The sequence below is a fragment of the Eumetopias jubatus genome, unplaced genomic scaffold, assembly GCF_037043125.1.
Source record: "Eumetopias jubatus isolate StellerSeaLion01/CBP00866 unplaced genomic scaffold, mEumJub1_p1.0 scaffold_9, whole genome shotgun sequence".
Lineage (NCBI taxonomy): Eukaryota > Metazoa > Chordata > Mammalia > Carnivora > Otariidae > Eumetopias > Eumetopias jubatus.
The window spans coordinates 35,056,671-35,079,494 of record NW_028274815.1 but is presented as its reverse complement, the minus strand read 5'-3'; the positions used below and the strand labels follow the sequence as shown (position 1 = coordinate 35,079,494).

Here is a 22,824-nt window from a genome sequence, read left to right as displayed (position 1 = left end):
CTGAGCCGAAGGCAGGCGCTTCACGACTGAGCCACCCAGGCGCCCCCTTTCTTTATTTTTTTAAAGATTTATTTATTTATTGGAGAGAGAGAGAGAGAGAGAGAGACAGAGCACAAATGGGGGATGGTGGGAAGTAGCAGAGGGAGAGGGAGAGAGAGAGAGTCCTCAAGTAGACTCTGGGCTGAGCTCAGAACCCGATACAGGGCTAGATCCCAGGACCCTGAGACAATGACCTGAGCCCAAACCAAGAGTGGGCCACTTAACCGACTGAGCCACCCAGGCACCTCATTAGGTGGGTTTTTTTTGTTTTGTTTTGTTTTTTTAAAGATTTTTATTTATTTATTTATTTGAGAGAGAGCACAAGAGGGAAGAGGGTCAGAGGGAGCAGCAGACTCCCCGCCGAGCTGGGAGCCCGATGTGGGACTCGATCCCGGGACTCCAGGATCATGACCTGAGCCGAAGGCAGTCGCCCAACCAACTGAGCCACCCAGGCGCCCATTAGGTGGTTTTTAGACAATTGAACAGTAGGTTAAGAGTCAAAGCAGAGCTGGAGATCCAACCCCAACTCCTAGTGAGAGCCAACCAGCATGGGTGCTCTGGTTTGCAGGTCTAAAAGCTATTGACCGTAGCTTCAAGAACATTTTGGCATGCCTTGTGCCAACCTCTCAGGTCTTTGCCCTTCTTCTCCGAGGCTGTCTCCAGAGCGTGCCTGCAGAGGATGTGTTAGGAGACTGGCTGACTGAGCCATGGTGGAACCCCACCAGTGGTCCTTACCCAGGGTGTCAGGCCTGCAAACACTTTAGGTGGCATTTCCATCCACAGCCCTTCAGTGGCTCTCCTGAGACCACCAGTGTGGCTGGCCAGAACTCTGGGTTTATGAAACCAAGGGAAGTTACCCACGGCTCAGCTGGCTTAGGATCCCTTTATCTGACCAATGGGCTCCTCACTGGCAGTGGGGAAAAGAAATATGTTTAGGTCATCAGAAACTGGCAGAGGTCACCAAGAGGTGACTAGAGGCCAGAGAAGGGGCTTGAGGTCTGGGCGGGGACTTGGGGTAGGACTTCCAGCCTTGTTTCTCTAAGGACAAACCTGTTGAAATTGACCTCCAAACACCACCACCTGATTTCCCAGCCAAACTGGCTTCTTCCCTTGCAACGCTTGCCATGGACTTCAGCTGCATACCTCAAGGCTGTTGGAAAAAGTCATCTTTTCTTAAAAAATAATAATAAAAATAAAAAATCCCTTTTTGAAGACGGCAGCGCATCCCACCACCCAGGGCGAGTGTCACAGAACAAACACGGGTCTTTGGGCTCTGTTTCAAGCCATTAATTTAATGGCTCTGGTGCTTGGAAGCTCTGCCGAGGACAAGAGTCACCCTGTTATATAAACATGTTCATCTGGCTGAAAACATGTTATTGTTTTCTGAGTAATGGTCGTTTGAAGTAATGTGTGTGTGTGTTTTTCCCTTCTGATCGTTGTATTATTTAGGCTCCTTTGGAAAAGCGGTAATAGCCCCATGAAGCTCAAAGGATGACAGCATTTCCTTTCCTCCCGATCAGATCGGGTATTAGAATCATTTTGCACAAGCTGAGGGCTGGTACCCGGCCATCACTGCTGAGAAGATAATTAGGAGATAATGTCAGTGGCAGAGAAAGTTGTCAGAGCAGAGTGGTCTCCTGCCGCTCTCGGAGTGCTAAGTGTGGATGTGGGGAGGGCAGGGGGAGCAGAATCCTTAGTGCGAATGAATGTGGTGGAAGAGCCCAACAATCCCTTGGCTGCTAAGGAGATGATCATCTGGCGGCAATATTCTGCCGACAGCGAATCCTACCAAATGCCCATCTTGTTCCCCGCTCCCCGAACTCCCGTCCATAGATGTGGGCAGAGGCGGGTGTCACTGATTATTACAACACACAGCTGAGATAAGGAGACAGCTAATTGAATTTAATTCACTGAGGAGGCAACCAATTTTGTGCCGAAGCTTAACTTCTGGAGGGTAAATGGTTTGCACTTGGTGCTCATCTCCTGCAAACTGAATGCCAATCCCTTTTGCAAGACATTGTTCCGTCGAAGGGCAGAATGGTGGGCAGTCAGGGAACAGCCCTCAGGGGACCCGGGGCCTGGCCTTTAGCCCATGTTGGTGGGTTGGCCTGCTGCCCAAGGGATGCACACACGACAGGGACCAGTGTCTGCGAGGCAGGCTCTGTGATGAGACTGGTCCAAATTTAGATTGCCCAAAGTAAACAAAAATGCAACTTTCCCTCTCCACTGTATGTGACAGCTAGTAGAACGTTTGGAATATATGTGTGTGTGCGATTGCAGTCCTTATTTATGGAAAAACTGTTCCTTGAGGCTTTGGATAGTAGGTGATACCATGTATTTCTAAACTTTGTCTGTCACCAGCGGTCAGCAGTCGGCTGTCTTGTTTGTGTTTCTCTTGGGTGCAGAGTCTTTGTTCCCTGGTCCCTTTTCTCTCTCTTTCCTTCCCACCCTTATCTGTTTTATTTCAGAGCTGACCTGGGATGCTAGCACACATTTTCCTCCTGGGAAAACTAATTAACATTTAATCTCCAACTGAGTACTTAGCACAGTACGTGGCCCATCATAGATACTCAACAAGAATTCGTGGGATGGATAAGTGAAAAAAACCAACTGTTCTATGTTTGTCTTTTTGCCAAGGAACTAGACAGGAGAGGTGGTGACTTCAGTGCTTTTGGGTTGTGATGGTGATGGTTTGGTCCATGAAAATGTTATCCACCCGAACTGGGGTGTCTCAAGGAAGGTTATCATTCTTCACGTGCACTTGGGAGTGGCTGTCTAAACGTTGTGGACCAAGGGGGGGCATCCACTGCCACAGAGCCTAGCAGTTCACTTGGGTTCTTCATACCCAGAAGGGTCCTGTCGCTTATGACAATGAGTTTGGTGGCATTCTTCTTTTTAGCTCACACTTGAGAACCAAGGAATGAATGCAGATACTCACATAGACCAGTGTGGAAGAGTCACTGGCTGAAAACAGTCAGATAAAACAAAATTAATTATAGCAAGAAAAGGAAAAAAAAAAAGGAGTTCATTCTACCAGAATGAACTTGATGGATTTATAATTACTGAGATTTATTTTCCTTTGAGAAGAAACACTTATCAGAGATGGACTTTGATGAACCAAGGCTGGAAAGTGATAACTGCATAGCGAATGTGGCAAAGCCAGGAGGTGGGAGAAAGAGGAGAATTGTTAGCTAAAGTCAGAAATGCCAATGGGATGTTTCCTGTACGTATATCAGCCTTGGGGCTGAAAACCAGTCGTTCTCCAGGGGTTCAATGTGGACCTTGAGGGGTGGAGAATGTATATATATTTCCTACAATTATTTATATTTTTTACAAAATGGAAACATTCCTCCTTTTTCTTATAAAACTTTATAGAATTTTAAAATATTAAAAAAAGTAAATAAAATCAAAGACGTACATCCATGTAATCTTACCTTGTAGTAGTGACCATGTTGAGAGGACATTGGTCCTGTTTTATCCCCGTGGGGCTCCCCTCAGGTCACCTGAAAACAGGTCTCATATGCACAGCCCAAGCAAGGGGAAGTGAATGTCCCCATAGATCCATCTGTGTGGGGCAATTCTGAGGGCCCTCAGGAGGTGATGCCCCAGGGGACCCCACAACACCCAACACACCCTTGGTTGGCTCTGTTCCTTCCAATCTCATTATTCTTTCTAAGGTCATCTCCCAAATAAAGTTCTTGCACCCAAATTCTTGCCTCACGGTGTGCTTGGGAAGCCCTACTGCATTCATAACCACCTCCTCGATTTACACTACCTGCACCCAGGATCAGGGAAGGGCCATGGCTTGGAGGCATTCCTGCCTTTCTGCCTCATTCTGTTCTCTCCTATCCAAGCCTCTCTGGTCCTCATCTCTGTGTTTCTTTTGCTGCTCAGCTTTCTGGTCCAGAGCCCATCTCTCGTCTCACAGAATCACATTCCCACCCAACACACCTTTCCTTTCCTTTCTTTCTTTTTTTTTAAAGATTTTATTTATTTATTTGAGAAAGAGAGAGAGATAGTGAGAGAGGGAACACAAACAGGGGGAGGGGCAGAGGAGAGGGAGAAGCAGACTCCCCGCTGAGCAAGGAGACTGAAGTGGGGCTTGATCCCAGGACCCTGAGCCACAGGCAGATGCTTAACCGACTGAGTCACCCAAGTGACCCCCTTTTCTTATTTATTTTGGTAATATAAGTACACTGTAGAGGCACACCCTAATTTACAGCTCAACACGCACATATTCAGTCATCATTTGCTCAAGCACACACGTGGATCATCATTGTGTCAAGCGCAGGACAGATGAGAGGAATAGGTCTTGTGTCTACCTTCAAAGCAGGGGAGTAGGAAGATAGAGACAGACATCTGTGAAATAGGTACAGTATAATATGCCAACTGCTATCATACACACTGGGGAAGAGAGTTGGTTATTGGAGTTAGGAACTCAGAATGCAATAGAAACAATGTAATGTTTGCTGGTGGCCACCCAGGTGTAATAGGTTGAGTGATGGCACCCCAAAGATGTCCACATTCTAATCCCCAACACCTGTGCATATATTAATTTACCTGGTAAAAGAGACTGTAGATATAATTAAATCACACATCTTGAGAAGGGGAGATTAACCTGGATTATCCAAGAAATAATCCCAAGAGCCCTTGTAAGAGGGAGGTAGAGATGTCAGGCTCAGAGAGAGAAAGATTTAAAGATGCTACACTGCTATCTTTGAAGACAGAGGAAGAGACCATGAGGCAAAGAATGAAGGCATCCTCGAGAATCTGGAAAAGGAACCAGCCCTGCCAATGCTTTGACCTTAGTCCAGTGGAACTGATTTTGGATTTCTGGCCTCCAGAATTATGAGTAGATTTATATTATGTTAAGTCACTAAATATATGGTAATTTGCTATAGCACTAATAGGAAACTAATACAGCAGGTGAATAAATAAACCTGTTACCAGGGGCTCCTGGGTAGCTTAGTTGGTTAAGCATCTAACTCTTGATTTCAGCTCAGGTCTTGATCTCAGGGTTGTAAGTTCAAGCCCTGCGTTAAAAAAACGAAGCAAAAGAAAAGAAAAGAAACCTGTTACTAGATAAAATACAAGACACTCAGTTAAATTTGAATTTTAGATAGAAGATGAATAGTTTTTTTTAGTACAATTCTTTTTGGTGTAAGTATGTCTCATGCAATATTTGGGATGTACCTATACTGAAAAATAATTTGTGGTTTATCTGAACTTCAAATTTAACAGAGTATTTCATATTACTATTAGTTAAACCTGGCCACCCTACCAGTGGCTGAATTGGGCAGCGGCCCCCTCAAGGGTAAGTGTGGGTGCCCGGGCCTCTGGGGACCCACCATCTGTTTCCCAGTCCCTTGGAAAACTGAGCCCTTCTTATTCCCAACTACCTCCAGTGTCCTGGTCCTCGAGCCCAGCCACAGGACGGCCCTGAGGATGAAGAAAGGGAGGTCTGGATGGTAAGCAAGACCCCCTCCACCAGCCGTGCAAGTAAGTACTGGTCCTTCCCGCACCAGCACTGGGGAGCAGGCAATTGCTCTGGCCTTAGGAGACCCTGCAGGGCGCTGCGACTAGATCCATGCGTGACCTTCACGATCCCCTGGCCGAATGAATACAACACTGAGAGGCTAGCAAAGCTGCTAGGAGGAATTGTCATCATCTCTGTGGTTTAAGAAATGCAAATCAAAGCAACAAAATATAATTTTTGCGAATGAGAATTATTATAAATTAGCTAAATTATTATAAGTTAGCTAAAATTTGAAAGATAAGAGTGGCAGCTAACTTTGTGGGGTGCTCAGGTCATCCCCGGCACTTTGAGAAGGATTCCCTGATGCAGCACCCACAGCGACCTTTGCTGCTGGTTCCGTCATCCTCATTCCTTATAGAGAGTGAGGCTTAGTGAAGCGAGCAGGTGGTGTAGCCGTGAGGAGGAGCAGGGCTGAGGCTCCACGCTCCAGCCTGCTCTTTTCTCACACACCCCCGGGGTAGAGGGGATAGAGGAATGGCTGCAGTCTCTCTGTGAGGTAACTTGACAACACCTAACAAAATTTAGATGCATAGCCTCATCAACCCCGATTGCTCAACAATTTTTTTTTAAGATTTTATTTATTTATTTGACAGAGAGAGAGGGAGAGAGCACAAGCAGGGGGAGTGGCAGGCAGAGGGAGAACCAGGCTCCTGGCTGAGCAGGGAGCCTGATTCGGGGCTCGATCCCAGGACCCTGGGATCATGACCTCAGATGCTTAACTGACTGAGCCCCCCAGGCACCCCAATAGGAGCCTATTAAAATAAATTATGGCACATTCATACACATGGGGTGTATTGATAAGGGTGAGTGTGTGCACGTACACATGCATGTGTGTGCGTGTGTTGTGTAAAGAGATGTCTTGACAACATAGGAGCATTGTTGGGAAAATAGAAAGTTGTAGAATAGTATAACATCATTTTATTTTGGTGAAAAAATCTATATTTATCTATACTACATTTTATACTTTCTACCTATATTTATCTGTCTATATTATCTATACATTTATATTTATATCTCTGTCTATATTTAATCACAAAATCTTTAATGAACAGGTATTATTTTTGAAGTCAAGGCAAAAAACATTACCATATTTGAGTTTCTCTGAACTTCTGCTCATTCCCCACCAGGCAGAGTCCTTGTCGGGCCCTTGGCTCAGATGGCCTCAGGGCCTTGAACCCTGCTGTCCTCAGGGCGTGGAGTGTTGCCTGCCCTCCTGCCCCAACATACCCATCGAATTCTCCTCTTCCTTCAAGGTCGGTTCAGCATCCATCCACCACTGCAGCCACTCCTCCAGGAGAGGTTCCCAAACTAGCAGATTCTGGGCAGTATTATCTTGAAAACATCTAGATCACATTCACGCACAATTTTGCACTTTCGCAAAGCCCTCTGTGGTACCTTCACCATGCCTTGGGTAAGCACCAACAGACTGTAAATGTCTCGACAGCAGATGTAGATCTTACTCTCCTCTGGTTTTCCCTTCAGCCTCCTAGCAAACCCCAGGACAGGTGCTGGCTGTTGCTGAACAGAGAGGCAGAGCCATAATCAAGAGTCACCTCTACTGTGCCCTTGCCAGATAGGATGCAATAGAGCGGTGGAAAGGTTTCCCTGCAAACATTTATGGTTTGCATCTCTTGGTCTGTATTCCTTGAATCTGTTGACTTATGAAGTTAAAGATAATTGCAAATGTTACTGAGGATTTTATTTATTTATTTATTTATTTATTTAATTTTACTTTTTAAAGATTTTATTTATTTATTTGAGAGAGAGAGCACACATGCAGGGGTGGGGCAGAGGGAGAGGGAGAAGCAGACTCCCCACTGAGCAGGGAGCCTGATGCAGGTCTCAATCCCAGGACCTTGAGATCATGACCTGAGAGCGAAAGGCAGATGCTTAACTGACTGAGCCACCCAGGTGCCCCTATTTATTTATTTTAAATATTCATTTATTTATCTTAGGGGGGGAGGGGAGGAGGAGAGGGAGAGTCCCAAGCAGACTCCACACTGAGCGCAGAGCCTGACACAGGTCCCCAGGACCCCCAGACCACGACCCTAGCTGAAATCAAGAGTCAGATGCTCAACTGCCTGCACCACCCAGGTGCCCCTAAGACACCTATAATTCTACCCCCTTATTCTCCCTTTTCATAAAACATGTAAAGTAAAATAGGAATGGAAAATATCCTCTCGCTATCCCAGAGTTAAACCCTGTGAGTTAATGATTAGGCACAAACCAAGCTAGACTTTTGTTTCTATGTATATATTAAATGTAATATCTTTCCATATTCTTCTATATCTATTATCCATCTGTCTATCTACAGCAGTCTATCTATCTATTGCTATCTATCATCTTGATAGAAGCAGAAGCTTGTGAGGGCGCCTGGGTGGCTCAGTTGGTTAAGCGACTGCCTTCAGCTCAGGTCATGATCCCGGAGTCCCGGGATCGAGGCCCACATTGGGCTCCCTGCTCAGCAGGGAGTCTGCTTCTCCCTCTGACCCTCCCCCCTCTCATGCTCTCTCTCTCAAATAAATAAATAAAATCTTAAAAAAAAAAAAGAAACAGAAGCTTGTGTTCCCGTACTCTCAGCAGTTGTCAGGTCCAGAACCCAAGAAGTTTCTACCATGCTCTCCCCTTTGTATCTGCTATCAGAAAATTCCATGGAGCACGAAAAGATGCTCAGCATCACTGGTCATTAGGGGAATGCAAATGGCAACCATGAGATACCACTTCATTCTGATTCGGATGGCTATTAAAAACCAGACAATAACGAGTGTTGGGTGAGGATGTGAAGAAATGGAACCCCTGTACACTGCTGGGGGGAATGTAGAACAGAGCAGTCCCTGTGGAAAGTGGTATGATGGCTCCCCCAAAAAGGAAACAGGGTGACATGTGATTCAGCAATTCTACTTCTGGGTAAATACCCCAAAGAAGTGAAATCAGGAACTCAGACAGATACTTGTACCCTCCTGTTCACAGCGGTGTTATTCACAGTAGTCAAAAGAGGGCAGCAACCTAAGTGTCCATTGACCAATGAATGGATAAACTAAGTATGGTACATACATAGGATGGAATATCAGTCAGTCTTAAAAAGGGAGGACCTTTGGACACATGTTACAACATGGATGATCCTTGAAGACGTAATGCTAAGTGAATGAAGCCTGTTGCAAAGGACGAATATTGTAGGATTCCTGTTAGATGAGGTTCCTAGAGTAGTCAAATTCAGAAGCAGAAATTAGAATGGTGGTTACCAAGGGCTGTCGGGCGAGGTGGGGGAACAGGGAGTTAGTGTTTAATGACTACAGAATTTCAGTTGGGAAGATGAAAATGTTCCAGAGATGGATGCTGGTGATGGTTGCACAAAAATGTAAGTACTTAATGCCACAACCCTGTGCACTTAAAAATGGTCAAAACAGTAGATTTCCTGTTATGTGTATATATATATGTATATATATATTTTAAGATTTTATTTATTTATTTGACACAGGGAGAGAGACAGCTAGAGAGGGAACACAAGCAGGGGGAGTGGGAGAGGGAGAAGCAGGCTTCCCGCGGAGCAGGGAGCCTGATGCGGGGCTCGATCCCAGGACCCTGGGATCATGACGTGAGCCGAAGGCAGACGCTTAAGGACTGAGCCACCCAGGCGCCCCTCCTGTTATGTATATTTTACCACACACACACAAAATAGTTTTGTGAAGGAGTCAAGGGTGGTGTTCTGTCCCACAAAGAAGTGTACTCTTCTAGTAATAAAGCCTGCTGGTTTGGAGTCTTCAGCAGGTGCCAGGCACCAAGCCAACAGTTTGTATGCATTATTTTGTTTTCTTCTCTCAGTCACCCTGAGGCCGGTACTACTGCTGCCATCTTCACTGTACAGAGCAGAAAACTGGGGCAGAAAGAGGTTTGGGTGACTTGCCCAAAGTCTCCAGCTGGAAAGCAGTCAGGACTGGAAGTCACGGTGGCTGGCTTCAGAGCCCAACAACCTTCAGCCCTCATGCTGGACCCTCTTTCTCCTAAAAGACAAATCCAGTGACCGGGCAGGCCGCAACTCTAGGTAAGGGGCTGAATGCAGGTTCTCAAAAAGCGAGCACCAGCGGAGCCTTGCATTCCCGGACGTGGATCAATGCCATGGACTTTGACCAGTTCTGCGTTCCCAGGACCTTCGAAGGTTCCAGCCCCGATGAGAGAGTTTCCCTGTGCTTTGCAGAACACACTATCCCACTGCACCTGCCGTCTCTTCTCCCCCGCGGCGCGCCCCCCCTTCCCTCAGAATCCGCTGCCTTTTTGACATGAAAAATGTACTATAATGAGTCTACCGGCTAATTAATTAAAAGGGGAAAAAATCCCAATCTTCAAATATGAAATGATTAATTACATAAGCATTAACGCCCCTGCACACTCAGAACGGCACGTCTTTAATGTAAAACTTTTCCAGCACATTATTTTCTGCTGACGTGGATGTTTTCTGCCCATACAAAGCCGACTTCTCATACACGCCGGTCCATTTCACAGCAAACGGCCCCAAATGGTGTTTATCCCGCTCATTAGGAGCCTGTATCAACGAAGCAGGCCTGGCTGAGCGCCCTGTGCGGGCCTGGCCCTCCTGGGCTGGCGCGTCTGCGTTCTCCGCACCCACGAGCCCCCTGGGACGCCCCCACGCCCCTCCCCACCGCTTAGGGGCCCCGGCGCTTTCCGCAAGACCAGGCCGGAGCCCTGACATCAGACAGCATCGTCGGGGGATGCTTGCCCTTCATGGCTTTTTAACAGCCTGTTGTCTGGCGCACAGACTCGCGACTTCCGAGCTGCGGGCAGCCTGCATCTTTTAGGTTTTGTTTTGTTTTTAACCAGAAGAACCTCACCCCTCTCTTCCTCCCCTGCTTCCCAGCCGGTGCCCTGCTCGAAAGGCCTTTGTTCTGCCTTCTCGTGCCCCCTCTGCCTGACCTTTGCACCTTGCAGGAAGTGGGGTCAGGGCTTCCGGGCCTGCTCTGCAGGGGCTGCTGGGGTCTCGCGTCTGGGTGGGCAGCAGGGAGGCCTGGGGACTGCCCCTTCCCTGGTTCCTGTTGTCCCTGGGCGGAGGCCACTTGTCCACCCCAAGAGTGGCGCCCAGATCGGGTGATGTGAGCCGGGTGCTGAGGAGTCAGTAAGCCCGTGACACGCTTCTCAGAGGAATTAGCTGCCACTTCATAAGCAGGAATGTTGCCGGGCACTGCATGGTCGGATGGAGTGGTTGTCTCGATCGGGGTGGGCAGCCTCACCTGGCATTAGCAAGAGAAGAACTTGTTTATGCTTCTGGCTGTAAAAGTCATAACCTGACAGGAGAAGCCTACAGAGGCAAAGCTCTACATGCCTCAGAGATGGAGATATTAATGGAGGGCACATGCTGAGAATGACACTTCCATTTTCCAGAAGCATAAAATGGTATTTTTTTCCCATAGAAATTGTGAAAAAGAGAAGCTATTATGGTTCAACATTTAGACAGGCATTAAAGCACTTTTGATACAAAGTGAAATTATTATTTTTTTCTCACTCCTGTGGCCTGAACTCATTAGCAAATAAGTTGGATTTCCTACTTCTGGGATTTGGACACACAGGAAGGCTGTTCTAGTGTCTCCTTTCTCTTTCCCACTTTGATCCCCTTAAATCTGTGCTGTCCAGTACCATAGCTATCAGCTGTAGGTGGCTATCCAAAGAAAAATTAAAATACTGTAAAATTACAAATTAAATTCTTCAATTGCGCAGCCACATTTCAAGTGCTCGACAGCCACACATGGTTGTCACAGACATAGAACATTACCATCCTCACAGAATGGTCTTTTTTTTTAAGATTTTATTTATTTGCTCTTCCCCCTAAGCAGCCTGAGGTGACCTCTGAAAATGGTTCACTATTCGCTTGACCCAGAAAACCCTACGAAATCATGTAAATCAAGAGGTTCAAATCTTCGTGTTCACTTTAAGAGCACACGTGAAACTGCCCAGGCCATCAAGGGTATGCATATCCGAAAAGCCACTGAGTTTCTGAAAGACATCACTTTACAGAAGCAGTGTGTGCCATTCCGTCGCTACAATGGTGGAGTTGGTAGGTGTGCCCAGGCCAAACAGTGGGGCTGGACACAGGGTCAGTGGCCCAAGAAGAATGCTGAATTTTTACTGCACATGCTTAAAAATGCAGAGAGTAATGCTGAACTTAAGGGTTTAGATGTTGATTCTCTGGTCATTGAGCACATCCAGGTGAACAAAGCCCCCAAGATGCAGCGTAGAACGTACAGGGCTCATGGTCAGATTAACCCATACATGAGCTCTCCCTGCCACACTGAGATGATCCTTACTGAAAAAGAGCAGATTGTTCCTAAACCAGAAGAGGAGGTTGCACAGAAGAAAAAGATATCCCAGAAGAAACTGAAGAAACAAAAACTTATGGCCCGGGAGTAAATTCTGCAGAATAAATGCAAATAAAAATAAAAAGAGAAAAAAAAAGATTTTATTTATTTGTCAGAGAGAAAGAGAAAGAGAGAGAGCACAAGCAGGGGGAGCGGCAGGCAGAGGGAGAAGCAGGCTCCCCGCCGTGCAAGGAGCCTGATGTGGGACTCGATCCCAGGACCCTGGGATCATGACCTAAGCCAAAGGCAGTCACTTAACCACCTGAGCCACCCAGGCGTCCCTAAGTTTATTCTTTTAGTAATTTCTACACCCAATGTGGGGCTTGAACTCACAACCCTGAGATCAAGAGTCCTGTGCTTTACTCACTGAAACAGCCAGGTGCCCCCAGAATATTCTATGGTACTGCTAATCTATCTTTATTATCAAAGTTAACTGTGTGTTTTGGGATAGTATTTATTTATTTATTTATTTTTAAAGCTTTTATGTCTTTATTTGGGGGGGAGAGGGAGAGATAATCTGAAGCAGACTCCCGCTGAGCACAGGGCCCGATGTGGGGCTTGATCTCCCTACCCTGAGATCATGACCTGGACCGAAACCAAGAGTCAGCCACTCAACTGGCTAAGCCACCCAGTCACCCCTGGGGTAGTATTTATTAAACAGCATTTTTGGATCCTATATGTAATTTAGATAACAAGTCACTGAAACACTTAATAGTTTTCCCCCCTAAATCTCTTCTTCCCCAGACCCCAAAACACACACAGATCCCACTGCCTCAATGCCCCCGCTACATGACTACATGAGGTTGTTTCTTATGTGGTTCTTCTTAGAAATGAAAAGTGCTCCATGATTTTCTAAATCAGAGGCCTGCAAGCCCAGGAGAGGGTATAAATGTCTGCTGGCTCAGCCAACAGCAGCACTGTGGCAGGCCCCCTGCTGCTGCCCTCCTTCCAGAAGCCACCTCACATCCTAACCGGCCTGAGTCCACCCATTTCCCCCTGGGGACCATCCTCTTACAGGAGGGACAGTGTCGCTGTGGCAAAAATGTGACCTGAGGTCATAAGGACAAAACTCCCTGGTGCCTACAAGGTGCTGCTAAATAACTGTGGGCCCCAGGGGCCATCAACTCAGGTTACACGCGGCTTTCTCGAGGGAATTTAATGGAAGGTGATTTCTTTGCTACAATATTTGCAATCAGTGTAAAAGCAGGTTTGGTCTTTTTTTGCTTTGTTTTTAATTCTGAAGCACAAAATCCTTAATGGGAGCAGTTATTCTTGCATCATTTAACTCAGAATCCTACCGTGCTGCTCGCCCCGAAGCTTGCAGGATAAATGGCACTTTTACAACCCACCGGAAATTAAGTGCTATTTGACTGGCAGCATTACAGCTCTCTTGGAAAAGTCTGTGGCCCATCGCTCTCAGTTCACGAATCTGATCAGCCCCCAGCCCTCCCAGAACCTGCAGGAAGTCAGGCCGCTGGCCTGGTTAGCATTCCTGTAGTTAAACCTCATCCTGGATACTGAATGTTGTTGGCTGGACAGGCTTTCAGATCCGAAGGCAGGCACCTCCGGGGAGCTTCATCAGGCCCTCCCAGGGACGGAACGATTTGACGGCCCATGGCACCCAAGAGGCCTTGTAGACCTTCCCCAGGACTGGCCCTGGGATTGCTGCTCCCCTTATCCATTTCTGAGCTGGGGAGGCTTCCCTGTCCCTGTCTGTATTGTGGTTAAAGTCTGAAAGGCCCTCCTGTGGTTGGAAGGCCCTCTGCAAATGCAGTCTCCGCAGCCTATTGGAAAACAGTAATACTCCATTGTTTCTGAAAGAATCCTTCCAATTAGAGGAGGCAGAGGAGAAATTATTACAGAGCTAAGTTATTAGATCTGTTCCATGGAACATTTTTTAAAAACCAAGCTCATTTTCCTGAGAGAAAATGTAATGCAATCGCTCTCTCTTTTAAAGCACCTGATGCCACCAGGCTGCCTCTAGCAGCAAGCTGGCGACGGAAAACAAGGGGATGTTGCTGTGATGAGAACATGGCTGGGGGTGGGTGCCAGGCAGGACAATGCCAAGAAGCCAAAAACAACAAGAGGGAAAAAAATGAAGTGAGATCCACCCAGATGGTAAACACAGCACCAGAGCTCCACAAACACACACACAGGCCCCTCCTACGGTGGGGGGTGTGGGGGGGAGGGGGGGTAGCAGCCGGCGGGTCAGTCTAGAGACGAACAGAAACTGCTGGGGGTCTGAAAAGACTGGGCACTAACTGGGGTTGTTATCACGATGGTAAGTCTGGGAGTCCCCGTTTGTTGGATGTCTGCTCTGGCCAAGGCTGGGGGATGGGTGGGTCAGAGCAAAGGGTTCATAGGATCTGGCAAAAGCCATCCTGTCTGCCTGGTTGCTGCAACTATCAGCAAGAGTAATAGCGGCTACAGTTTCACGAGGGCTTATGATGTTCTAGGCACTCAGTCTTCACAAAGTAGATATTATGCCCATTTTATAGATAAAGAAACTGAGGGACAGTGAAGTTAAATGAAACATGCTGTGGGAGGTGCATAAACCACTAATTAAACCACTGGGTTCACAAGGTCCTCATTGCACAAGGTGGAACAAGGAAGGTGAATTTTATGATTTGGGAGCAGTTGTTATGAGCTTTTTGTTTTTTTAAATTTTTTTTCTTTAAAGATTTTACTTATTTGAGAGAGAGCGCAGGAGAGAGAGAGAGCACGAGCAGGGAGAGGGGCAGAGGGAGAGGCAGGTTCCCCACTGAGCAGGGAGCCCAACGTGGGGCTCAATCCCAGGACTCTGGGATCATGACCTGGGCCAAAGGCAGACGCTTAATGGACTCAGCCACCTAGGCGCCCCAGTTATGAGCTTTTTACAGTACACACCACGTTCAACTGTTACCTGTGTTATTCACGTTACTAAATCATTTATTTTGACTGAATAAAGGGAATTGGTTTAGAGAGACACTTAATGTAATCTATTCTTCAAATTTGTGGAGTTTTTGTAACGCTCTCAATGTTTCTTTTTAGTGGGTGTGGGAGAGCTGGGGACAGGAAGGAAGGTGGGGTGTTAAAAGGCAAACATAGAAAAGATTCTTCATAAAAAAAGAAAACACGTCTAGAAATGATTGCTCCATAAACAAAACATGAGTGCACACAGCAATTTCATGTTCTCGTTCCACCCACTCGGTTGTTCTTAATGATTCAAGAACAGAACTGCCTGGGCAGATTTACAGCCTATGTGTTCCTGACATCTGTGCTGAAACAAGGCTACGTGTGTGTGTGTGTGTGTGTGTGTGTGTGTGTGTGTGTGTGTGTTCACAGAGCGCATGCTTCTGTTGGGGGGAGGCAGAAAATACAGATATCTTGATTTGAATTTTACCTTTACCATGATTTAAATGAAAATAGATGCAGTTATTTCCCCATATGCATCCATGGGCTGTTAGGATAGGTGCCAGGAAAGAGGACAGGGTAGCCTTGGAGTCTAGGGGTTGAATGAGATGTGATGATCACACAATCACGTGCTAAAAAAAAGGTCTTCTCCATCTCTCTTCACTGTTAGAAAGCCAGGCCTCAACAGAAATCTCTTGCTGGAAATCTTTGGGTTGCTGGGTTCAGTGCTTTAGCAAATTCTCCTCCTGGGTCAGAGTCAGTGGAGGGCGGGGTAGTGGCTGGGGGTTCCAGGTCCGGGGCAAGTGGTGCTTGACTTGGACTTCCCGAGTTTCTCAGTTGTGGTTTTGGGAATGTCATACTCTCTCCAGTCCCCTTTCTTTCAAGGGGGAGATTTGTCTTCCATTAGACACTTTTCCTAGATGTATAACTTCCTCCAAACTTTTTCTTCTGTGGCCTTGCTTCCCAGACTATCGTGGCAATAGTCAGAAGCCTGACCATTTCTTGGAAGAAGACCTCCAGGCCGACCTCCCCATCTCTCCACCCCAACTCAGCCATCTAGAATCACCTGGCAAGCTGTGCCCAGGTGCTAGTGAACACAAACAATCCTGCGATTATAACCCTTCATTTCCCCTCTGAGACTCAAGAGTGGAGAAGTCACTTTCCCAAGGGAACTGAACTTGTCAGTAGGAAGAGCTGGGATTCACGCCCAGGCTGGTCTGATGTTCTAGCCAAGTACCTGTCACTCTCTTCCAGAAGGTGATGTGAAGTTAGACCTATGATTTTGTGTTTCTGTGTAGCAGAAACTTTAGAAATGCCAAATCTCCACTGTTTGAGCCTGAGGTGGAAGGAGAGGCAAGTAAGCATTATGGATTTGGTATTCGAAAATGATGCGATTTTTTACTTTCACACTGATGCTGAAAGATGGGCTATTGTTTTAGTGGCATCCTTGTGTCTTTGGCCTTCAAACTTTCAAGATGGATTCCACATCTTTGGGGGCTGTTTTCATACTGGGTTCTACCTGACAGCTCTGGTCTGTTGTCCCATAGTCTTAACTGATATTTACCACTCTTGAGGAAAGGAGAAAGGAAGAGAGAAAAGCAAGAGAGACAGGTGTATGGTTTGAAGAAATGGAAAGATTTTTAGGTTACAAGTTTTATTGTAACCAGCTAACTTTATACAAACACAAAATCCAGTGGACTTAAAATTCTAATGTTTTATGTCATGCTAAATTAATTTTTGGTTCATATCAGTGACTAGATTCAGTTTTACAATTTTTGCTCAATATTATTTTCCATACAGACTTCCTTTTTATTTATTTATTTATTTATTCATTTTTGAGAGAGAGAGAGCCAGGGGCAAGGGCAAAGGGAGAGGGAGAGAGAGAATCTTAAGCAGGCTCCATGCCCAGTGTGGAACCCGACATGGCGCTCAATCTCACAACCCTGAGATCATGACCTGAGCCAAAATCAAGAGTCAGATGCTTAACTTACTGAGTCACCCAGGTGCCTCTAATCTTATTTAATTCTTGCCATCACCCTCTTAAATTTCAACTTAACTTATTTTGTGGCCTAGAGAGGTTAAGGAACTAGCTTAAGGTCACAAGTCTAGTGCAGAGCTGGGATCTGGACATATTAACTTTCAATGGCTATGGAGCACCCCATGTTTTGATATTGGTTAGAGTCACAAAGATTTTTCCGAAGACAAAAAGTTCTCCTACCTGCAAAGAAAACGATCCATCAACATTTGCCTTCTTGAGACCCAGGTTTTTCATCTCTATTTTTACTTGATCACCAGTTTCCACGGCCATTAGGGTGCTCATGTAAATAACTACCCAGGATGGTCACTCGTTTCTCACAGCAATGTGTGGAGATGATGTTTGTTCTTGTGTTCGTTTGTTCATCATTCACTCTTTCATTCATTCACTCATTTCTCCAATAGCCCTGTGAAGAAGAACCACTATAGTGTTAACCCTAATGGGCAGAACAATCCTCAAGTGACCCCTCCTGCGGCTTAATACTTGGAGACTGTCACTCACTAGACTCCTCACCTCTATGCAATGATTAAAGAGTATTCTAAATTAATTGGTAGTTTGGGGTAAAAGCGCATGGAAACATTTTACAATTCTAATTTTTGGGGCTTCTTGGTGGCTCAGTCAGTTAAGCATCTGCCTTCAGCTTAGGTCATGATCTCAGGGTCCTGGAATCGAGCCCCGCGTCGGGTTCTCTGCTCCTTGGGGGTTCTGCTTCTTCCTCTCCCTTTGTGTGTGCTCGCTCACTCTCTCTTTCTCAAATAAATACATAAATCTTTAAAAAAAATAAAATTCTAATTTTTATGCCTTTTGGGGACTTCGTATAATTTGTCTGTGTCTATATGGACTTACAAATGTTATGCGTGCTCCTTGTAAAATATTGCAACACTGCAGACATGCGTGATGCAAAGAGTGAGGATCCCAGTAGTTAGGAACCACCCTCTGACCAGCGCTGGAGAAGGCGAGTCCTTCCATTCTAGGGACAGGAACAACATCATGTTATCTATACTAAATGTGTATAGATGATGTTAATGTAAAGTTGCAGGAATCTTGTTTTGGATTTCACCTTCTTTTCTCTGTGTAATTAAGTGTATTTAAAATGCTTTAAAATAAATTATGAGTCACACCTCAGCCTTCCTTCACCAGTGAGATGAAATGGGATGTGTCAAAATTGAGTTAAATCCATAATCTCTGTGGATGTGCTTTTGACTTGCACATAACGAAAAGCAGGCAGACAAAAGTGAGGCAGCTTCACACACCATATTGACATTCACCAAGGAGAAGGTCAGAGCAGGGAGTTGATGTCAATATGTTCAGCCTGTACTGCAATAAAGCTGTCCCAGCAACTGCAAGCCCAGCTGCCATTTCCCCTCCTCTGGGTGAGAAATGTGCCATTCAGACCCTCGACTCCTTCTGTGAAAATTACCACGCCTTAACAAAGCTTTAATTGTTTTTCAATAACATCGATATAATCTAGATTTCAGGTTTCAAAGACAAATTTGCACACCAGATAGGGCTCTATTGGACACAAAGCCTAAGAGATGACAGCTGAGATTTCTAGTCTGCCCCATGTAAATTACCAAATAATTGCACGCCAGGTGTCATCGTTCTGAAAAATCATAACATGTGTGTAGCTCTCCATTTTGTTTTCCAATATTTTACTGGGGGGCGTTTGTCTTGGGGATATCACTAGCAGTTTTAAATGTTGGGAAAATGTTTCTCCTCTGCCTTCCTTTTTGCCAAAGAGAGGGTAGACAAAAGCCACAATAAAAAACACATGACACTATTATAGTCCATTTTCTACCAGGCAAACTACCTTAGAATGGGCAAAATCCACGTGCACAAACATGCTCCCCCAGGGGAGGAATGTTCTTCAGTTTGCAGATCTGGCAGCAAAGAAACAGTAAAGTGGGAGAAAGCAGGGCTTCCTGGAGGCCTGTATTGTGGAGATGCCCTCCCCATGGTTAATCAGCCCAGAACGAATGCTCATTACTTATATTTCTGCTCCCCTCTGGCAACACCAAAGCCAGGTGACTTATGAGCCCTTCTGAAGACAGAGAAGGATGGAAGGAACCCGAAAGAGGAGCCCACAATGACCTCAACGACTACAGGGCCCACATGCTTTAACTCGGCTAGACCCACCCCGTGTCAATTTTTAAAAGGCCAATTCTTGGAAAATTAGAGAATTAAAAAAAATTAAGAACTATTTCACATGGAGGCAGTTCCTATTTATATTCAGTACAAACCAATTTAAAATTTATATTGGTCTTCCATCCACTCCCGAGTGCTCTCAGAGAGCCGCCTGCCAGAGCCCATTAGCACACAGTCCTCACAAATGGAGACGTGCGCCTGCAGTCTGGTTCACCCAGAGCCAGACCAGTGTTTGCACTCACTCAAAATCACTTGGCGATTGACAAGCTTCTCTGCACTGGGAACTGTGGTCACTTGCCCTCAGAATAGGATAGTGAACAACCTGAAGGGATCATGATATAAAGAAAGATCATGCTTTGATGTTGGGTGGGATATGCAAATAAGAATGAGAATAGCTGGCTTCGGGGCTGTCAGAGCGCTGTGTTTTATTTGAGAAATGAGACAAAATCTTCCTATGATCAGCCACTCCATGTGACATCCCAACCCACACTCTGCTACTGACATTTTACCTCCCACTGAACAGCCCGGCTGTTGTAACATTTTCAGGATTCTTAATTTATGTCTTGCAGGATCTAAAATCAGATGGCAGGAACTTTAGGAAAATAACCAATGTTGACAGGCACCTTTATTCTTCAAGAAGCTGGTACACCTCAGTGCTGCTAAAAGTTGGGGAATGTTCTCTACTTTCTTTTTCCAATATATGTCCAGAAGACAGTAGAATGGAAGCGAAGAGCTGTCCTAAATCATTTAATTTCTCTTTTCAATCTAAACTCTATTGAAAGCCCTTTCCTTCCACCTAATATCTGTTAGCAGGCTTACAACCCTTTCTCAGTATGAGTGATTCCAGCATTTAAAAAATTAATTAATTAAAAATGTTAATTAATTAATTGATGAATTTAATTTAGAGTAATCAAGAAAAGACTTCTACATATCATCAAGAGCTATGGAAAAGTAAAATGACTAAAAGGTAAGATCAGCAAGTTAACATTTGTGTAAGCTTTATAACTTTCTGAACTGTGGATTCTCAGAACACTAGTGAGGGAAAATATGATGATGATGATGACTCCTACTTTACAGAAGAGGCAAGTGAAGCTCAGAAAATGGAAATGACGAGTTGCAAATCACTCAGCCTTGAAGAAACTGCAACTCAAACCCAAACTGCATCTTCTTTCCATTATACGGCAATGTTGCTTTGTAAAAGCAGCGACTTTGGATGGGCTGATCATACGAATATGCCTGAAACCTTTGCTCTTCAGAGTATTGGCAGTGCTGAGCATTTGGGGCTCTTGGGCTTATATCTGGCAAAGTCAGGACGCTGGTGTAGACCCTAGATCTGGAACACTCAGCCTTCATTCTCCTCCGAATGGATTTATGTCTATTTCTCTATAATGTAGTGCTTAAGAGTACAGACTTTGAGCCGGATGACTAGCTCTGCTACTGACCTGGGCAAGTGACTTTTCTGGGCCTTTTCTAGTACTATAAGATGAAGACAATAATAGCATTTGCCCCATAGGATTGTTGTGAAGATGAAATGAGTTTATTTGTGGGAAATGCTATGTAAAGTTTAGTTAGTATCATCTATCGGTTTTCCACATGCTTTCACAAAAGCATCATAATATGCTTGTGAAAACCTCTAGTTTGATGATAAAGCTAAGAAAAGCCATGCTCCATCCCTGGAGGTAGGAAACTGGTGTACTCCTTTCATACAGTACCTTGCACATAATGGAGGCTTAAAAAACATCTTTATTATTATCTTTTATTATTTGAGTATAGTTGACACACAATATTACATTAGTTTCAGGTGCACAACATAGCGATTGGAGAAGTTAATTTATTATGCTATGTTTACTACAAGTGTAGCTACTGTCTGTTTAAAAAAATCAATATTATAACATCATTGCTATATTCCTTATGCTGTGTCTTTTATTCCTGTGACTTACTCATTCTATAACTAGAAGCCTGTATCTTCCACTCCCCTTCACCCATTACCCCAACCCCCGCACCCCTCTCCCCTCTGGCAAGCATCAGTTTTTGTCTTTACAGGTCTGATTCTGTTTTTTGTTTGCTTATTCAATTTTATTTATTTCATTTTTTAAAAGATTTTATTCAGGGGCTCCTGGGTGGCTCAGTCATTAAGCGTCTGCCTTCAGCTCAGGTCATGATCCCAGGGTCCTGGGATCAAGCCCCGCATCAGGCTCCCTGCTCTGTGGGCAGCCTGCTTCTCCATCTCCCACTCCCCTTGCTTGTGTTCCCTCTCTTGCTGTGTCTCTCTTGGTCAAATAAATAAATAAAATCTTACAAAAAAAGATTTTATTCATTTATTTGAAAGAGACAGAGAGAGAGAACGCAGGAGCAGGGGGAGTGGGAGGCAAAAGGAGAAGCAGACTCCTTGCTGAGCAGGGAGCCTGATACAGGACTCGATCCCAGGACCCTGAGATCATGACCTGAGCTGAAGGCAGACACTTAACTGACTGAGCCACGGAGGTACCCTCAATTTTTTTCAGATGCCACTTATGAACGAAATCAGATGGTATTTGTCTTTCTCAGTCTGACTTATTTCACTTAACATAATACCTTCTGGGTCCATCCATGAGGTCACAAATAGCAAGATCTCATTCTTTTTTATGGTTCTGTAATATTCCATTATATCTATTTACGCACAACATACACACCACATCTTCCTTATTAATTTGTCTACTGATGGAAACTTAAGTTGGTTCCATATCTTGCCTATTGTAAATAATGCTGCAATAAACAGGGGTGCACATATATCTTTATGAATTAGTGTTTTCATTTTCTTTGGGTAAATACTACTGGAATTATTGGATCATATGGTATTTCTATTTTTTAAAAGATCATATTTATTTATTTGAGAGAGAGAGAGAAAGAGTGCGCGCACGGGTGCACATGAGTGTGGAGGGGAGGCACAGAGGGAGAGGGAGAAGCAGACTCCCTGCTGAGCAGGGAGCCTGAAGCCAGGATCCATCCCAGGGCTCTGGGATCATGACCTGAGCTGAAGGCAGTTGCTTAACTGACTGAGCCACCCAGGTGCCCTGTGTTTCTATTTTTAATTAAAGAACATCTTTAAATTGAACTAAAGGAACACTACTGGAACTTAAAGTGGTAGGCCTGGCTCTTCCAGGCTCAATGTCCAAATTTTTCAAGTGTTTCTAGTTTACTTCCTCTCCATTTCCCACCTCATTTATCTCAAAGGTCAGAGGCCTGGCAAAGAAGGAGTAACCAACTACTTCCCATAAAACTCAGGTAAGTAAAAACCAGTTCTGAGAAACTGCAAAATTTACATCCTGGTGTCCGAAGTTTAGGTCACAATGTATTTCTTTTGCACAAAACCCAAGAGCTTATATTACTGGGGTGAAACCACTAACAACCCTCTGTACTAAAAAGCTCTCAGCAGAAGACCCCACATTTTCTTATTTGCTCCCCCACTCCCAGGTTGCTGCAGAAGCCTGGCCAATGGGTCCATACTCCGACTGAGTGACAGCGGGGCGCTTTACCAGGTGACCTAGGGAGGGGAGGAAAGAAATAAGACTCTGTGCAAGTTAGGTAAAAGAAGAGAAGCCTTCCCATCCAAGGACCAACTGTAGGCCCCTCAACTCTAGCTCTCCCCGCCCCTCCCGCCCCAGACCCCGCCCCGGGCCCCGCCCAAGGTCCGCCCCACTTGATCCTGGCGAGTCCCTCAGCCTCCGGCCTGGTTCGCGGGGCGCTTGCGCATTTCTTAAGGCGTCTCAGCACTGCCCGAATCAAAATGTGTGTGTGTGGGGGGGGGGCGGGAATTTCGTGCTTTCTACAGA

General features: G+C 45.4%; 1 pseudogene; it reads left to right on the top strand.

Annotated features, from left to right (window-relative positions):
* The first annotated feature begins 11,424 nt into the window (after nt 1-11,424).
* Nucleotides 11,425-12,028, top strand: LOC114219651 (large ribosomal subunit protein uL22 pseudogene; annotated as a pseudogene).
* Nucleotides 12,029-22,824: the final 10,796 nt, after the last annotated feature.